Here is a 20,850-nt window from a genome sequence, read left to right as displayed (position 1 = left end):
AGCATGTTCCGCCACTAGAGGGGACAACATATTGGATTTAATCATTGCAAATATGGGCGCTCATAGTACCACACCCGTTATCACCCCCCTCCTTGGTCAGATCCGACCACAAACTGATAACCCTGGACATCCTCACTCTTCCATCTCCCCCAATCAAAGAAACCATAGTCAAAAACCTTTCCAAAGCAAACTTCAAACTACTTGCATCCGAAGTGGAAAGCTTCACTATTCCCTTGCAGAAGGATAATGATATCCAGGATGTGGAATCCTACACCAAGGCACTCTATATGCATCTTCACGATTGAATGGACCATGCTATCCCAAATAAAACCAAGACTCCTTCCTCAAGCAAGAAGAAACCAGTCTGGTGGACCCCGGCCGTAAGCAAACTTTACAATAAAAGGAGGAGACTTATACAAAAAAAGGCCAAATCTCAAGTAGAAAAATCATCCCTGATCAACATTAGTAAGAAATTGAGGGCCCTCATCAAGTCAACTAAAGCTAATTTTGAAAAGAAAGTTGCCAAGGATAACCATAAGGCCTTCTATGGCTACGTCAAAAAACTAAACCAAACACAAGGCTTGCCAGGAAAATCCAAATGAAGGTCTGAAATCCAAATATTGCACTTTATTCAAAGTGAAAACACAAACAGTAAAAGTCACAGTCTCCAGAAGCTTAACGCCACAAAATTACATGCGTTTTCAACCCCTGTAACAAAGGTTTCATCAGAAATTCTAAAATAAATCCAAATAAGGTGCCTTTTATACATCATCAATCAATTAAATAAATTGAATGAATCAATTGTCCAATAAAAACAACCATACAATTTTGAAATGGAATGAAATAAAATAAAATCATTTGTTGAGCTAAAACAGTCAAATTATTCATTACACTTAAAACAAAACAATCCAGCTAAAACCATTATAGATTTTGACTTTGAAATAATTTAGTGAATAAAAATATATATACAATTGAGGTCTCTTACAAATGTATGAAAAGAAACTCTACATTAGTATAACTGTATTTTATTGTGCAACATTGTCACCTTGTGGCATAAATAAGTAACTTCATAGTTTAGCTGCTCTAAGTTTAAGCACTGAAGATATGGAAAGCATGTCATTTAGACCTGGAAATTTTGTAGTCTAAAACTATTTGCCAAAACAGTTCTTTATACTCTAGTTTGGCTTCCCACATACCACCCCTTACTTCCTTAGGGACAATTTCCAAAACAAAAAAAGAAAATGAAGCTTGAGAACATTTCAAGGTATGTCTGTACAATGCATTTTTATTATATTGTCTTCTGATTTCATATAAATGTTCATAAATTCGATTCTTCAATTTTCTTTCAGTTTTCCCCACATAAAAAGAGCTACAAAAGTTGCACGTAGCAATATACACCACCCCTTGGGTATTACAGTTGGAGAAACTGTCAATAACTATGTTTCCGTCCCTTGCTGGGATGATAATATGTCTTTGATTAACTACATAAGAACATTGCGAACAAGCTCCACATTTAAAAGTGCCTAACCTTCGTGAGAAACCATTGGATTTACTGGGTGCATTAAACTCAAACAGTTGCTTAAAATTCTGGTCCTTTCTGTAAGTAAATTTCAAAAATGTGTTTTTGAATGTCCCTAAATCAGAAAGTTCAACAAACCTGTTCCATTCCCTAGTAATAACCTCCTTAACACCTGAATCCCCTGAATAATCAAATATAAAAGCTTCACCAAGATTGTCAACTCTATTTTTTGAGGGAACTAAATTAATGGTGTTGTGAGAATCCAGTCCTAAAATGGGAGCAAATCTATCCTTTCTCCCTTGGACCACCACATCCAGAATTTGTTCCAGAAGTCGTTGGGGATATCCCCGTTCCCTAAACATTTCTAAAACCTTATTACTTTCAGAAAAAAAATCATCATCATTAGATGTCATCCTGCTAATCCGTACTAGTTGACCTTTAACAAGGTTCTTTTTCTGAAAAAAAGGACGACCACTTTTGAAGTGAAGATAGGAATTAGAAAACGTTTCTTTACGATAAATATTTGATGAAAAACCATCCTTGGTTTTAGTAAGGGTGATATCCAAATATGTAAAAACTTGCGGGTTATAACTATAAGTAAAATCCAAAAATGTAGTGGTACCTTTTATGTATTCCAAAAATTCAATAAACGTCTCATGGGAACCTTTCCAAAAAATAACTATATCATCCAAAAATCTTTTGTATAAGCACCAATATGGTGCAAAAGAGCTCTCCAGGACATATACTTCCTCCCACCTAGATAAAATAATATTGGCATAGGTTGGGGCACACTTGGCACCCATGGCCACTCCTTTGGTTTTTTTTAAAAAACTCCCCCTGAAAAAACATAAAATTGTTATAAAGAATAATTTCCATAAATAATAAACAATTGTTAAAATCATCTTGGGGGAATAATTTACTATCCCTCATACTTTCTTCCAACCAATGGAGTCCCATGTCATGGGGAATGGACCCAAAAAGATCCACTACGTCCAGTGTAACGAACACCAGATCAGATGAAAACAGATGAGGTTCAACACACCTAAGAAAATCCCATGAATCTTTCAGTGTAGCAACACCCTGATAAGAAAGTTGTTTTAATTTCTCATCCACAAATTTTGCCAGTGGTGTAGTAGCTGAACCTTCTGAGGAAACAATAACACGCAGGGGGGGATCCATCAGGTCCTTGTGGACCTTTGGTATACCAAAAACTGAGGGTACTCTTGGATGTGGATTAGTCAAAAAATGAAAGTTCTCTTTAGAAATAGAACCCTCCAAAAGTAAATCATTAAGCAACAAATTAATTTTGAGTAAGATAAATTTACTTCATTAATAGATGCTCTAGAATATTTGTTGGAATCATATAGCAAATCCTTCATCTTAGATTCGTAAATAATAAAATCCATCAACACCGTCCCACCCCCTTTGTCAGGTTGCATAATCCTAATGTTAGTATTGTTCCCGAGTTCATTAAACACCCTTCTTTCTTTGTGTGTTAAATTAGAATAAATCTTGTGCTGAGCCACTGTATTCCTTATTTCTCTTTCTAAAACACTTTCTAAATTCTTCAGTTGGGGATGTAGTGTCGGGTTGAAAACACTTTTTTTTCTTTAATGAATTAATACATGAATGACCTGTGTTGGAATCCTGAAAAATTAAAGCCAAGTTCATTTTTCTTAAAAATAATTTGAGATCCACTATTAACCTAGGTACACTGGCTTTTCTCAGAGGAATAAACTTAAAACCTTAACAGTTCAAAATGTTGCACATTCAAAGTCAAATTACTATAGTTAAAAATTTTATATCCATTGAGTTGAAAGGTGTAGCCTTGCTGAACTATCTGTGAATTTTCATCAACATTTATCTCCTGTGGTTCCATCTGCGATTGTAGGTTTGATATTGGACAGGATTCTGATTGCGAATCCTGTCCGACCTCCTTAAAGGGGGTGGGGGTTCTAGGGGAAAACTTTCCTGGTTTTCATGAAAACTCTCTTGTCTATCATCCTCAAATTCAGGTGAGGAAGATGCAAATCTTGTCTGGTACCCCTTAGAACCTGAACTACCAGGGGGATAAAATGACTTATGTGGTGGGTAAGCCTTGCCATCCCTATAGTCCCTCAAATCCCTTTCCAGTTTTGTTTGTTTCCTCTTCATATTATTGGTGCACCTTATCTCAATGTCAGAAAAAATATCAAAGTATAATTTCTTCTCAGATTCAATAGTAAAAACAAGATCATTAATAATGTTGTTATTAATTTTTTCTATTTGGTCTGTAACAGACATCCAGATTCGTTCATTTTCTTTGATAATGGCACCTACCACATCAAAACCACATTTATCATAAATTTTAATTAAATATGAATGAAATTCAGACCCTTGAACAACATTATTAAGAAATTTCACAATTCTAAGCCCCTTGGGCACTATCTGTTTGTCAAGACATTCCCTAAGGAATGTACAGTCACATCCTAGGCGTTTGTATTTTTCCAAAAGGTAATATAAATCATCTAAGTTCTCTCTATAGGTTTTAGCAGCATGTTCCCTCTGTCGATCAGTTTTAGAAGGACCATTAATAGGAAAATTTTTGTCTAAAAACGCTTTAAAGCCATTTACAGAAATGACAGAGGAAAAGTCACCTTGATTTTCAAGCGGAACATCAGTTTGCCCACTGGTTTGTACTCGTGAAACATTGTCACGAACAGTTTGAGTAGTGGAACGTAATAAACGTGGAAAATCATCAAAGTCATCATTGATAGTTATTTTTTGCCCATTTGAGCCTTTGTTGATGTTAAAAGATGGTGACCGCCTCGTAGGCTGCTTATTCCGTGAAGGCAACGGAAGTTGCAATGCACTGTTTAAGCCAGAAACAAGCTCAACAATGGAAGTACAAGCTGGTGTCAACAATTCAACCAGCTGGGAAAGCTGTCCAATCACTTTGCGTAGTTCACCCTTCGCATGGTGGTTGGGTGATTCAAGTTCGGTTTCACCATCTGGATTCCCTGCCATCAAAAATAACCAAAACCAAAAAAATGATGGATGTGCAAGCTCACAAGAACCAAAACCAAACACAAGGCTTGCCAGGAAAATCCAAATGAAGGTCTGAAATCCGAATATTGCACTTTATTCAAAGCGAAAACACAAACAGTAAAAGTCACAGTCTCCAGAAGCTTAACGCCACAAAATTACATGCGTTTTCGACCCCTGTAACCAAGGTCAAAACATCAAAAACCTAAATGGCAACGCTCAGGTCTGTTCTGAGCTAGTACAAAATGGGACAAAATACACTGACCCTTCTGACATTGCCAACATCTTGGCTGACAGGTTCAGTGCAAATTTCTCCCCCCCCCCCCCACCACCACCTACAGAGCCTATTACCATTCTAGGGGATTGTGTAAGTCCAATTATTACTGATACGTTGGTTAACAAGGCTCTATCTAAAGCTAAAAACACTGCCTCCGTGGGACCAGATGGTGTCCCAGGCTGTGTCATACGCGAGCTCCAAACGGAATTAACCCCGCATCTTAATACCCTGTTCAGTCTCAGCCTTTCCACAGGATATGTGCCCATAGAATGGCGCACGGCAATGGTGGTCCCACTACACAAGGGTGGGGCCACAACTGACCCTGGGAACTACCGACCAATAAGCCTGACCAGTCTGATCTGTAAAGCTATGGAGAGAATCATTATGGAACTCATAAATGGAGAGATTGGGAACCTCCAGTCGCTGGACCCCACACAGTTCGGCTTCATCAAGGGCAGATCATACCTCCTGAACCTGGTGGATTTCTTTGAGACAGTTACTCAGGCTATAGATAAGGGAAATTAATTACACACGGCTTACCTTGACCTTGCTAAAGCATTTGACACCATTCCCCATTCAGGTATTATTGATAAACTCACCAGCCTGGGCATAAACCCTTACGTCAAAAGATGGATCGCAAACTGGCTCTCAGACAGATCCCATAAAGTAAGAGTAGTGGGATCTATTTCTGAATCCAGACCAGTAACAAGTGGTATGCCTCAGAGCTCTGTCCTGGGGCCCCTCCTGTTTGGCATATGCTTCTCAGAAGTACAGGCAAGCATGGAAGGGCTGTGGCTGACTAAGTTTGTGGACGACTGCAAACTGGGTGCTATAATAGAGTCTCCGGCCGACATGGAGATCCTCCAGAAGGGCCTAAATGAGACTGATGCATGGTGTCAAAGCCATGGTCTCAAGCTAAATGCAAAAAAAGGCATAGTAATCCCCTTTGGAAAAAAACAGTGTAACCGCAAACTATAACATAGGAGGTATTCCCCTGAAATCTGAAGAAGAAATAAGGGATCTAGGGACCCAAGTAGATAGTCAGCTTTCCTTTGATAACCATGTTGCCAAAGTGGTTAGAAAATCCTTTTATGTGACCCATCTGATCACGAAAGGGTTCGCATCAAGATCTAAGGATGTAATGGTGCCCCTCTACTCTTCCCTCATCAGACCCATTATTGAGTACAATGCACCAATTGGAATGTACCTGGCTAGACATCTCCAGCAGCTGGAGAGACCACAAAGGTACCCAACCAAGAGGATTACTGGCCTCAAACAGTTGCCCTATGCAGCGCAACTGAAAAAGCTAAGACTGTCCTCTGTTGCATACCGCTTTCTCAGAGGCGATCTCTGTCTAATGTACAGAGCCATGTACAACCCAGAATTGTTGAACATGCTCCATCTTAGCAAAACCAAATCTACTCGAGCTACACGCTCTAGGGATATAAACCTCAACACAGCAATGAATAGAACATGCTGGAGGGATAGATTGCTTTCACAGAGACTTCCCTTGCTATGGAACAGGGTCCCGATCTACATAAGACAGAGCCCCTCACTATTACTCTTCAAGAGGAACCTTGATGAGTGGATGGGTAACAGAAAGTTCACACCGGGGATCCCACCAACAGCACTACTAGATAGGGGCCAAGGATACTAGCTGCTAGTACAAGGGTCTAGGAAACTACTAAAGGGGCGGTGAATACCGCACAATGTGGCTGGGCTAATATATGCCTTTGGGCAGATAGCCCAGTACCAACCTATGAACCTATGTAAGGGCTTCCACATTCTTTGAACAGACAAGTGATGAACCTGGTGAAAAAAACACTTCAAAAACCTAGTACTTAACTTTATACGTCAGGGAAAGAAACATAGGGTATCAGGGAGATACTTTCAGTTCCAATGTCTCTGGGCTGGTTAGGCCTACCAGAGTTTGAATACTATGCTAGTGCCAGATACTGTACAATCTTCCTTGTATTAGTTACTTAAGCATGTACCTCTGTTTGGAGGTACAATCCTTACTTGTCATATGATAAATGATTTTATCTTTAGCCCTTAATTCTTTAAAAAAAAAACTGTATGGGAATAATATGTGGATGTGGAAAAAAAACTCTTTAGCCAAACGTTTTTCTTACCCTTTTTCTTCTTCACCCATTGACAGGATAAACATTTTTTTTAAAAGATGTTATGAGATGAAATTTTAGGGTCACCTTTATTCTTGTGGCAGACTGGTTTCTTAATATGAATTTTTCCAGCGATATGATTTGGATAACAGAGCAATGGGCTTATACTCTTGTTTATTGGGGGGGGGGGGGGGGGGGGTAGATGACCTGCAGTGAAATTTATGGTGTTTGCTCAATAGGGTCTCTGAAATACTCTTTAAAGGACAACTTAGTAGTGATTATAAAATTTTAATTCAGGTTGATCTACAGTTTAGTGAAAAGCAGACAATCGTTTAGGAACACAAACTTTGTTTCTCTTCCCCTTTTAAAGTCTCTATGCTGTCACTTTAGTTCTCACAATTACTTCTGAGAACATTTTTTTTTACTTCTTATACAAGTTCTATTACTTCCTGCATTGGTATTTTTGCCAAGACTCCTCCAGCTGCACTTCTTCTCTGACCTTTCTTGCATGAGGGTCAACTTACAAGCAAACTACAAAATGTCATACTTCTTTCCATGGTTTCAGTACATTAATGGGATAAATTTGCCCTATTGTTCTCTTTCCTGGTTGTCTAAACTTCTAGCTCACTGTATTTAGTCTCTCAATCACCTCAAAGGCCCCTTGCCACTTGTCCAAAAATTTGTAGTAATAACTGGTCTCCTACGTTAAAATCTTTAAGTTAGGCATTCTTATCATAGACTACTTGGGCTGCCTGCATGTGCTCCTTTACTATGGGTATAACAAACTTTAGTCAATCCTAGAAGATAACAAAATATTCTATCACACTTTTAAATGGTGTCTTCTCTTCCTGTCAAGCCTCTTTAGCAATATCAAGCAGACCTCTGGAATGCTTGCTCTGGAAGAGTTCAAATGGGGTAAACTCAAATGAAACTTGTCACAACTGTCTTACTGTAAAACAAGTATGACAAAACTTGGTCCCAGTTCTTACTATAGGCATAAATTACTTTTTATACATAGGTTTCAGTGTTTTATTGAACCAGTCTGCTAAACCATTTGTCTATGAATGGCACACTGACACAACAACTTAACCATAAAGCATTGACACAATTGATATACCCTTGACATAAAGGCCAGGCCTTGGCTAGTGAGTATCTCGTTAGGAACACCCACTCAAGAGAATAAAGTACCAGTTCTCTGCCAACCACCTTAGCATTAGCCTTGTGTAATGATAATGCTTCTGGAAATTTTGCAGCATAGTCCATTGTAATTAGTATCTACGGATACCCACTACTTCATTTTACTAGTATTCCTATAATGCAAAGAGCAATGAAAACAAATGGCACTTCTATTACAGCCACTGGAATCAGTAGACTTAGAAATCTAGAATGTGGTTCAGTTTTCTAGGTATGAAGCACAAATATTTTCTACTTACACTGCATCCAGCCAATAAAATCTGGCCAATATTCATGGCTTACATTTGTCCACCCCCAGGTGATCTCCTACCGTGGCTTTGGAATAATGTCATTATGTGCGCTTTATAAGCTTTTGGCACTAACAACGGATAAAGAATTTCCTCCCCATCTTTAAATAAGCTATATAAGAAAAATGTTTAGTTCTTGACAGATATTTGGAGTTAATGTGAACATCTTATTCACTACCTTCCCCTACAAACTTGCTTATATTCTCTCTTGTACTTCTTAAATGTAGCAACTTCCAAATGCTCCTTTTTCAAGTCTTTCTGACTTACCTGTGAGTGTATTACTAGCACTAAAACCTGTTCTATATCTTCCCTATAAATGGCAGTTTTGGACAAAAAAATCTCCATGTGTTTTAGCTATGTGTGTAGAAACTACTGGAGTGTCCCCTTTATCTTTAGTTTTCTGTTCAGCTTTGACAAAAATTGGTTCAGAACATTGTATTTTTATGCCTCATACTTGGTATTCACTGCCATTTATTTGCTCTGTGGGTCCTCATTTAAGTGTGCCATCCTCCTCCCATTTTTGCCATCTCTGTATCCACACTAACACTTTTTGTAAGTCTCTGTGCAGAACTACGTTTTACATAAGTATTTTGTATTAGTTCACTTTCAGTTCCTATGCTGACACCTCTTACCACAATGGGGTTGTGTTAATCCATCTTATGGACAAGTTTCTTAACAGATAATCCTTTTTACTGCCCAACTATAACCAAAGTTGAGCCCCTTCTGTATACTCTGTAGTAATTCCTTTCTCCTGGTTTTGATTTTGGATATCTATAAGCTTGTCATTGTCCTGCTTCCTTCATTCTTTTACTGAATGGGCAGATTTCATTATTTTATCACATTATTAGGTTTATGGGCCTGCCACGTTGTGTCTACAGATGTTCCCTCTTCCCACAAGTTTGGCAGTGCTATAAACCTGGAAAAATCATTTCCTATTATAACATAATACATTAAATTAACTACATGATGCAAAATGTTTTTCTAGAACTGTTAGAATTTCTGCCTGTGTGATTGGGTATTCATTTGTTATCACTGTGACTAAATATTGCCTCTTCCTTTTTTGGTACAAACCTTATACCTACATATATGAAGATTTTTGATACGATACTTCCAGATTCTAGTAAGGCTCAAACTTCTCTTATTCCAAAAATGTAGTACACTTAACTAACCTAGTTGCAGCACAACGACAAAGGGTTGATTCAATAAATCTGGATACAGTTTTATCACATTCCAAAGGAGCAATTTTAATTGCAGCATACACATCCATTTTCAAATATCTAGCACTGATATTCCCTCACTATTAGAGGACCAGGGTCTGGATATAAGACTCCTCCTTCTACACATCTGAAACAACTTCATTCATTACTTGACAATTTTTGTTTCACAGATGATTGTACGTTTCTTACTACAACTTTATAGACAGATACAGAGAATTCAGTTTTAGACAATGTGTCATTAACTAATAAGCATTTTACTAAAGTTTGGAATTATATTCCATTACCAACTTCCTCATATTACTGGGTAATGCCCTTCATTGCTAACATTTCTAACATTTTCATTTCATTGTTACTATCAGAATATATAGCAGATGGGACGTGGCCAAGATGCCAGTCTGATAGCAGTAGAAATCCACAGCTCTGCTTAGATTGTAACATCCTGACAGGAAATATACTTGAATTTTTAGAAAAATCTAACAAAGTATACTAAAAGATAGATTAACATAGACTCTATTATTTTCTAAAAATTAATACATAGTCAAGAGAATTTTTCAATTATTCCTGTCAAGAAGTTTTCTACTGGAGATCTCAACATGAGCAACTAGAAGAACAGATACCAGGAGAGTGCAGTGAAGAAAGAACTACATCTTATAATAACAAACATCCAAGAACTGTCACTAAAAACATGAGCAACGTGAAGAACCCACACCAGGAGAGTGCAGTGAAGAAAGAACTGCATCTTATAATAACAAACATCCAAGAACTGTCACTAAAAACATGAGCAACGTGAAGAACCCACACCAGGAGAGTGCAGTGAAGAAAGAACTACATCTTATAACAACAAACATCCAAGAACTGTCACTAAAAACATGAGCAACGTGAAGAACCCACACCAGGAGAGTGCAGTGAAGAAAGAACTACATCCTATAATAACAAACATCCAAGAACTGTCACTAAAGCATGAGCAACGTGAAGAACCCACACCAGGAGAGTGCAGTGAAGAAAGAACTACATCTTATAACAACAAACATCCAAGAACTGTCACTAAACACATGAGCAACGTGAAGACCCCACACCAGGAGAGTGCAGTGAAGAAAGAACTACATCTTATAATAACAAACATCCAAGAACTGTCACTAAAAACATGAGCAACGTGAAGAACCCACACCAGGAGAGTGCAGTGAAGAAAGAACTACATCTTATAATAACAAACATCCAAGAACTGTCACTAAAATGAACAAATTCAAAAACAAAATGGATATTATCAAACAAGAATGCAGTAAACAGCTGGAGCTTCTAAATGGAATAGTAAAAAACAATCTGAACAGGTTCATGCCTTAGAGGAAACCATGACTGACCTAGATACTAGAGTGACAGAAAATGAACATCACAATGAATTTCTTCTGCAACAAAACACCAGGATGATTGAGAAACTGGAAGACCTTGAAAGTAGATCAAGGAAGAATAACATAAGAATATATGGAATTCCTGAGAAAAAAAGAGGGTGCAAATTATGATTCAATTCCTCAATAAGTTGTTTTCATCAGCACTAAACATGCCTGAATCCCTCTTTTGGAATTGAGAGGGCTCATCAGTCCCTGGCAAATCGATCTTCGTCTCTGAGTTCATCTAACCCCAGATCTATAATACTTAGATTTATTTCCTCACAAGACAAGGACTTAGTGCTGAAATCAGCTTGGACTAATTCCCCTAGCAAGATGGTTGAAAAAAGTATTTGTTTTGACAATGACTACACCTCTACAGTCATATCCAGAAGAAAGGAGTGTGTTCCTCTAATTAAGTCCTTGGAAAAAGCTAATATTAAAGCTCAAATTCTTTTTCCTGCAAGAATAAAAATCACCTTGCCAGAAGGAGTAAAGATCTTTCATTCCCTACAAGAAGCAGTAGAATTTATCCAAAATAAGAAAATACTGTCAGACATAGAAGAAATGGAATGGTCATCCCAGAGTTTGAAGAGACAGGCAACAAAAAATAGATGGTCTTGGAAGGAAGAAACAAACAAAAATAAGAAAAAGGACAAATGAATAAATTCCTTCTAATTTTTAATGCTTTGTTTTATGAATCATAATATATTTGTTTCTGGAAAATCTCTATACTATAAGGTAATGTGAATCATCTTTATTATTAACTTTCTCTTTTTCTTTCTATATCTACTTCTTCTAATTACATATAGTACTAAGTATTTAAATAGCATTCTCTCTCTCTCTTCTTTCTTCCTATTCCGTTTTGTTACTAATGTTCATTTTCTCTCTTTTCCCCACTATAAGTACTTTACATACTTTTCTCTTTTAAATAACTACAAATGATATATGTCTTCTAATGCTTCAGTAATAGTATAATTTGACTTAATACCAAAGTGCATTTTTTTCTAGTGGGTCAGTGGTAGGGGAACAATTTGTTTCTGATTAGTGTTTCTAACTAGATGTTTTAGACTCTTTGTTTAGACACATATAAACATTAAAACAGTACATTAATGGTGTTTTATAGATGACAAAATGAGAAGTTATGTACCTACCATAACGTTCCATGTTAGTTGTCTTCTCTCGCCTTCTTTCTTGCTTGATGGGTTCGGAGCCGATCCTCGGCTCCGACTCGGCACTTTGCTTAGCTCGAGAGTCACTTTTACCAGCTCGAGGCAGCCCCATATCCCATGATGCAAGGCGGTAAGTACCCAGATCTCGTTTGTTTTCTATAGGCAGTAACACCTAGCAAGAAAAACTTCCCAAAGGAAGAAAGAAGGCAGAGAAAAGCCTGAAGGATGGGTTAGGAAGACCAGAACTGTATGGTCTTAAAAAGCACTCTTCCATGTAGGGAGAAAAGGTCTGTCCAGGCCAGGGGGAAGGAGGGAGGGTCGCAAGAAAGAAGGTGAGAGAAGACAACTAACATGGAACGTTATGGTAGGTACATAACTTCTCAATGTTAAGTTGTCAATCTCGCCTTCATTCTTGCTTGATGGGACCGCGTCCCTAGCACCTCTATCCTGGGTGGCTCAATGGAACAGACTCTTGAGAACTGTAGAGCCAAAACTGGCTCTGTCCCTGGAGGCCAAATCCAATTTGTAATGAGAAACAAAGGTATGAGGAGTGGCCCAAGTGGCTGCTGCACAAATAGTGTCTAATGGAAGTCTAGCCTGAAAAGCTATGGAAGTGGCTAAGCTTCTGGTTGAATGCGCTTTAGGTTTCGAGCACAGCTGTTTTCCCCTGAGCTGATAGATTTCAGAGATGACAGAAGAAAGCCATCTAGATAAGGTCACTTTAGAGACGGGAAGGCCTTTTTTGTTATCAGCATAAGAAATAAAGAGCTGATCGGATTTCCCGAACTGTTTTGTTCTGTCCAAATAATATCTGAGTTGGCGGTGAACATCAAGATAATGTAATTTTTGTTCCGATCTGTTTGAGTAGTTTGGGAAAAAAAACAGGAAGGTCAATAGACTGATTCAAATTACTCTTTGAGGCGACCTTAGGCAGAAAGGTCGGATTAGTTCTCGAGGATACTCTGTCTTTGTGGAAGACCAAATAAGGGGGACGAACAGAGACAGCATGAAGTTCAGACACTCTCCTAGCTGAGGTAATAGCAACCAGGAAGAGTGTTTTCCATGAAAGAAATTTCAGGGAACATGAAATGAAACAGCTGGCTCGAAGGGAGGAAGAATCAAGGATGTCAGCACTAAATTTAGGTCTCATTGAGGAGGAGGACTCCTGACTGGAGGTTTCAGGAGAAAGATTCCTTTTAAGAAGGCTCTACAAAGCCTGTGGGACATGATGTTGTGATCTGCGAACCCGACATCAAAGTTCGAGATAGCAACTAACTGAACTTTGACCGTGGAAGAAGAGCCCGCGTGAAAGATTTCCTCTAAGAAATCCAAAACTGCTTGAACTGGAGCAGTAAAGGGATCAATATTCTTAGCTTTTGCCCAATAAGAAAAGCGTTTCCATTTGCTGGCATAAATCCTTCTAGTAGAGGATTTTAGTGAAGCCACTATGATATCCCTAACATGATTAGAGATCATAGGAAGCCTGGCTAAGGAAGGAAGTGGAGCAACCATGCTGTGAGGTTGAGAGAAGGGATAGACCGGTGCAGCTGACCCGATTGGTGAATCAGAAGGTCTGGTACTGGGTCCAGATGCCACGGCTGCACCAAAAGGTGACGATGGAGGAACGGGAACCAAATTTGTTGAGGCCAATAGGGAGCAATGAGAATCATTTTGGCTCTCAAAACGGTGGCTTTCTGGAGTACTTGTGAAATCAGTGGAAAAGGAGGAAAAGCATAAAGAAGTCCCTGGGGCTAGAGCATCTCTGGGGGGATGGCCTGGCAGTGGGAAGAGAGAAAAGAAGTCTGGGCATTTGCTGTTTTGGGGAGTAGCAAAAAGATCGCAACATGGGCGGCCCCATTCTAGAAAAATCTCCTCCACTATAGATTGTTTGAGAGACCACTCGTGAGGCATGAGAATAGCTCTGCTCAATCTGTCCGCTAAAATGTTGGTTTTCCCAGGGATATGCGTTGCTACCAGAAACCGATGAGAGGAGATCGCCCATTGCCAAAGTCTGAGAGCTTCTCCACACAAGGGGTAGGATTTGGTTCTGCCCTGTTTGTTGATATACCATACTACAGACATGTTGTCTGTGTGAACTGCAATTGTTCCCAAGGGAAGAAAGTCGTTGAGGGCTTGCAACGTTAAAAGCACTGCTCTCATCTCTAGGACATTTATGTGTAGGTGGTATTTGAACGGTTGCCACGTCCCATGAACCATCCTGCCCTGATAATGACCCCCCCACCCGATCAGGGAGGCGTCCATAGTGACAGTGGCTACCGGGGCCGGGGATACAAAGGGTCTGCCTTGGTGAATCTGGGGAGAAGTAATCCACCATGAAAGATGATTCCTGCAAATCTGTGTCACCAGTATTTGGTGACGCATTGGAAGTTGTTGGTAAGACCACTGAGTGAACAACATCCACTGAAGCAGGCGCATGTAGAAGCGGGCCAGGGGAAGAAGGGTAATGGCCGCAGTCATGAGGCCCAACACCTTTAGAACCATTCTGGCTTGTACTTTTTTGCTGGCTAAGATGATCCTCACGTGACTTTGTATATCTGATATTCTTTGGTCTGTGAGAGTTGCTGACATCCGAACAGTGTCTATGTTTGCGCCTATGAAAGTAATAGACTGGCAGGGCAATAAGGAGGATTTTTCGTAGTTTATCAAAATTCCCAATTGAGTGCAAAGATTTATTGTGTAATCCCTGGCTTGAAGAAGTTGATGCCTGGTGGTGGCTGAAAGGAGCCAGTCGTCGAGATACGGAAACACCTGGAATCCTTGACGTCTCAGGTGAGCCGTGACCACTGCCATACATTTGGTGAACACTCTGGGGGCTGTAGTGAGACCAAAGGGCAGGGCTCTGAATTGGAAATGACTGGACCCCAGCCGAAAGCGGAGAAATCTTCTGGAGCATCTGTGAATTTTTATGTGATAGTACGCGTCCTGAAGATCTATTGAGCACATCCAGTTGTCCTTCTCTAGGAAGGGCAGAATTGACTGAAGTGTGACCATTCGGAATCTTGTCTTTCTCACAGACTTGTTGAGTCTGCTGAGATCCAATATTGGTCTCCAGTCTCCCGTCTTTTTGGGGACCAAAAAGAATCTTGAGTAGATTCCGGGCTCTGAATGGTCTGCTGTAACTGGCTGAATGGCTCTTTTTTGTAGAAGTTTTAATACTTCTAACTCTGCAACTTCCCTTAGACCGGTTGGTACATCTGGAAGGGAATTTGAGTGAGCGAAGGGACTTTCATCGAAAGGAATTTTGTAACCCTCGGATATGATCGACTGTACCCATCTGTCTTGAGTGAGGGAACGCCAGGCTTCTGGGTACAGCGATAGTCTTCCCCCGACTGCCTCCAAGGATGGACAGTCGGGCAACATCTCAGGGATGCTGAAAGGGCTTGTCAGAGAGAGACTCTCTGCTTCCCTGGTTCTGTGGACCCCCTCTGCCTCTAGAGCGGCGTCTGTTATTATTACCCCCTCTGCCTCTAGGGGCAAAATGACCACGTGTATCCGGCGTGACTCCTTGGGATTTGCGGAACCACATCTTTCCACCCTTCTGTCCTTTAGGGTAAGGTCTAGAAGGGGTGGAAAAATGGACCCCTACGGCAGAAAGAGTCTTGCCGTCCTGTTCACACCTGGTCAATGTATCCTTCACTTGAGGGCCAAACAAAGCTGACCCATCAAAGGGAGAATTCGTGAAGGACGCCTTAAAGGGATCTGCGAAATTACAGAGCTGCATCCAGGCTTGGCGTCTAAGAGCCACACCTGTACCTGCGGCTCTACTCGCTCCATCTGCTGCATATGATATCAGTCGCATGGAGGAGTTAGCAATAGAATTAAGGATTCCTAGCTGCAAAGCAATTTTTTCTTGAGCCCCTGCAGCTGTGGGATCCTGTACTACTTCACCTAGTTCCTTAAGGATGTCCCTTTGGAGTCTGGTGAAGTGACATAAGTAGTTCAGCGAGCGCATAGCAAAGGTCGCTGAAGAGAACATCCGCTTACCATACCTATCCATGGTCCTAGAATCCTTATTAGGAGGATGGACAGGTACGGAAGGATCTGCAAGTTCCTTCTTAGTGGCAGCCGCCACCACCATGGCATCAGCAGGGACACCTTTCGTAAGGAATTGCTTATCGGAAGGGGCAGTAATAAATTTAGACGGCCTCCTAGGAACTGGCTCTACAGAGTCAGGAGCAGCCCAAGCCTTTCGAGCAATAACCTCCATAAGGGGGTCGAAAGGCGGAGATACCCAGGAGGTGGAGGGCCGAGATCCAAACGCCTCCAGGTATACCGACTCATCCTCAGAGGGATTTGGGGAGGGCCAGTTTCCCCTCTGTTTTAGGAGTTCTAGGATGTCTGAAAAGGAGACATCCTCAGAGGGGGATCTTGGGGATCCCTCCGACTCATCTAAGTCGGTATCTGAAGTGATAGACTCAGGGGAGTCTAGGTGTTTCCTCTTACAAGTCCTCTTGCGCGGAGGATCTCCTGACTGATCAGGAGAATCCTCGGAAGAGGGGGTTATTCCCAGTGGGAAAACCTGAGGCGGAGGATCTCTGGGTCTGGGAGCAAGAGAGATGGCAGAGATATCGACAGGCACTGTAGAGGGAGGAGCTAAGGGAATAGACTGCTGGCTGAGCCCAGTGGCCAGCACACTCTTCATCACTCAAGGCCCCTCCCAGGGAGGTCCGAGAGAACCCGTTCCGAAGAAACCAGAACTCCAGGGCCCACCGAGAGGGAAGGCTCCGAGGCAGATGTCGGAGCTGAGCTCACCAAGGCCGAGGCTCCAAGGGGAAGAGTGGGGTCGGACAAGGGTCCGATGCCACTCACCCCCTCGGAGGAGACCAGGGAAGCCAGACCACCGAATCCCTCTAAGGAAGGTCTCGAAGAGGAGATAAGAGTAGATGCCGAGGGTGCAGAAGGGGGGGTATCCGCCCCTCAGCCATAGCAGAAACTATCCCCGAAGACTCCAGCTCCAAACTCTGAGGTAGAGTCGAAGGGAGACGGACTATGTAGCATCTGGGCCAGTGCCTGTGATTTCAATAATCTACTGACCACCCTCTCTAAATCATGGTCTGAAAGCCTGGATGACCTAGATGATCGGCTCCGATGGCTCCGTTCCGAGAGGAGAGGTGAGGCCGGAGCCGAGGGAATCGGTTCCAAGGAAGGGGACCTGGACCTCTTCCTCGAAGGAACCATCGGAGCCGATGAAACCATAGATACAGTCGGAGCCGAGGACTTTTCGGCACCGACAGAAAGTCTCGAAGCATCAGCTCTGGCCGGAGCCGATACAGACATAAAAGTAACGGTGTCGGAGCCGGTCGGCACTGACACCGAAGCCTGAGCCACATGGTGGTCGGAGCCAGTCGGAGCCGACACCGATGTGACTGAAACAGTATCGGCACCGATAGCCATCGGTGCTGAAGGATTTTGCAAACCAGGATCGGCTCCAGCCGGAGCCGATCTAGACTCAAAAGGAGTCGGAACCGAGGCCGCAGGCTTGGACACAGTTGCCAGGGCCTTGGAAGACTTTGAAGTCTTGCTCGGAGCCGACTTGTCCGGAGAGCCCTCCGGTTTAAGAAGACCCCTTAAAATCAATTTATTCCTTCTCTCCTGCAGGACTCTCTGGCTAAAGGAATGACAAATCGCACAGGAGTCCTGCAGGTGGAGAGGTCCCAGGCAATATAAACAAGAAATGTGACCGTCTGTCAGAGACATCTTCTGACAGCACGAGTCACACTTCTTGAAGCCTGAGACCCTTTCTTTGGACATAGTTGTACTAAAAAAACACACAACACAGTCCCAATAAGATAACAAAGTTATCTAACAAAATAGAGAAACTAACCTCTCACACACACACACACACACACACCCTGACAGGGGGGGGATGGGTGGGGAGAAGGCCTGACTAAAAAAATTAAGGAGGAAGGGTAATTTTAGTCAAAAAAGGGCTTAATATAAACTAAAAACGTTACGATATAAAGTTTAAAAGTGAAAAGGGGCTAAAGACAGTTTAATATAAAACACTTACCAGGAGCTGGTAAAAGGAGGACCTCATCAGCGAAGCGGCAAACGAGATCTGGGTACTTACCGCCTTGCATCATGGGATATGGGGCTGCCTCGAGCTGGTAAAAGTGACTCTCGAGCTTAGCAAAGTGCCGAGTCGGAGCCGAGGATCGGCTCCGAACCCTTCAAGCAAGAATGCAGGCGAGATTGACAACTTAACATCATAAGTTTTACATATACACATATATATATATATATATATATATATATATTTTTTTTTTTTTTTTAAACTAAACTACAATAATTTAATAACCACCATTCGTGAATTAATCAAAAGATGGAATAAAATGTTCTTCACAACGGAGGATAGGCTCTCTTTAATTAAAATGATAATTTTACCTAAAATCTTGTTTTATATACAGTTATTGATACTACCCCCTCCCAAAAACTTATTTAAAAAATTAGATTCCATGCTACTTAAATTTTTATGTTTCCCCTTAAAACATAGGATTGCATATAACTGGCACATTAGAGTTTGGAACAGTAAAGGGATATCATTCCCTAGCTTAGATCTTTATTCCAAATCAGTTATAATTAAAGGAATATTACTCTGGATCTCACCTACCTATATATCTGGCCGGAAAATAATACATGAGATTCATATAACTGATGTCAGAACTACAGAAAATCAATTTAAGGAACAATACAGAATAAGTAGAGTTCATTGGCTTTTATGTGAATTTTGTTTATTTAATAAGAAGTTTGATCATTTTTCTTAGGGCATTAATCAAATATTTAATAACTTCCTAATTGCTTAGATTCTTTCAACATCAATGCAATACAAAAATTAAAGGAAACTAACTTGATATTCTAGCATCAGTTTATTGAAAATAAGAGTATTAAACCACTAATCTCTCTTCTACGTAGTTTTGATAATAGTCAAGACGGTTGTTTATACACTCATTACGGCAGTTTATAGAAAACAAAATGAGAGTATCAATCAACCTAGAGACTGAATCTATATGTAGTTTGATCCAGCTTTTTATTAGCTGTCTTGAAAAGACAGGATTATCAAAAATTAAGTATCTCATCTATCTATAAGATACTAAAGGAAGGCACTCTAAAATTTGACTCAGATTTTTGGAATTACTATGTAAAGATTAATGGAGAACAAATATCTGATGAATTCAAAAAACTGTTTTTGATATCTACATATGGTACCTCTTGTTCATTATATTGGAGATTGTATACATGGAAATGTATGAATAGGAGTTTCTATACTCCACATAAAATAAATCTTATACTCAAACAGTGAAAGTAAATGTTGGAAATGTGATAAATTACTAAAGGCCAGCTGGGTTCACATGTTCATTGAATGTAGAAATGTTGTTCAATACTGGAAAGACTTCAGATATTTTGTAAAGGCTTTATGGTCTGATAACTGTCATATTTCTAACTCACTAATCGTATTCAATGTTCCTATACCTAATGTAATAGCTAAACCACAGATTCAATTAATCTGGTCAATTCTTGCAATTGCCAGAAAAGCTACTACTTTGAACTGGAAAAGTAAACAAGATTTGATGTTTAAAGAATTTATTAATTTAGCAAAAGTTGTTTGTAAAAAAGAACTGCAAACCATTTGTTGCAGATCTCATAACATTACTCATAAAAAATAGCATGGCAAAAATTGGAAAACCTTTTGAACAAATACGGATAACTTCTCATGGATAAAATGATTGTTTATCATGGATGAATGTAAGTATTGTAAATAGTTTTGTTATTGCTTTATTGTATTTGTTATATGTACATTGGCGTATGTTTATAATGAAAACAAAATAACAATGTTTTGGAAAAAAAAAAAAAAGAATATATACCAAAGCTTTTTAATCTGATTTTTAAGTCATATATCTGAGTGTTTACCAGTTTGTCAGCATTAAAAGTTAAGTTATGAAATGTTACTGCTGTACGTCAGAAGCTCAGCCCTGGCCAACAGTTCCATAAGTTTTTCATAGTCAATGTAATCCATGTGAGTTTTCAACACTTTAACCGTCAGTTGGGAAGGTTGAATTTTGCACCATCTTGTCTTGTCCCAGCTTTCCCATGTGGCATATCTTTCAAAAGTCACCAATATAACTATTTCTTTCTCCTTGTTTATTCTTTAATGTCATGTACAGTACAAAGAACAGCTTCTGATTTACCATTCATGACAGTGGACAAAACTAAATTCAGCAGGATAATAAAGCAAACACGTGGTATCAGTAGAAATCATACTGGCCTCACAAAGTCCTTGGGAAAATATTAGCTCAAACATTCCTAACAATTTGGACTGACAAGATGGCTGCACACTGATAAACAGTAACTGAGAAATAATAGCCAGTTATATCGTCAGCTTGAAAAAATAATTCAGTTACTGGCTAATACGTACACTGCCTGAGTACCAGCAAAGGAGACATTTAGAGAACATGAAAGAAAATCGACCACAAAAAGTGATATTAAAAAACAAAGGCTTGGGTACAGGAGATGACTTCAAGTAATTCAGAAGAAAACAATAATTCAAATGTGCTCACAGGTATTTTAAAATAAATAAAACATTGAATAAATATATCAACTCAAACAACAAAAGGCTAGAAAAAAAAAACAGAAGAAAAT

At 40.0% G+C, this 20,850-nt stretch overlaps 1 protein-coding gene across 2 annotated transcripts in view; it reads right to left on the bottom strand.

The window, feature by feature from the left end:
- Positions 1 to 20,850, bottom strand: part of STXBP4 (syntaxin binding protein 4) — a 1,994,403-nt gene that overhangs the window by 1,380,178 nt on the left and 593,375 nt on the right. The gene's annotated exons all lie outside the window — the stretch shown is intronic.

The sequence above is a fragment of the Protopterus annectens genome, chromosome 12.part0 (genome assembly GCF_019279795.1).
Source record: "Protopterus annectens isolate FY-2018-M chromosome 12.part0, PAN1.0, whole genome shotgun sequence".
NCBI classification, from domain to species: Eukaryota; Metazoa; Chordata; order Ceratodontiformes; family Protopteridae; genus Protopterus; species Protopterus annectens.
This window is presented reverse-complemented; position numbering and strand designations above follow the sequence as displayed.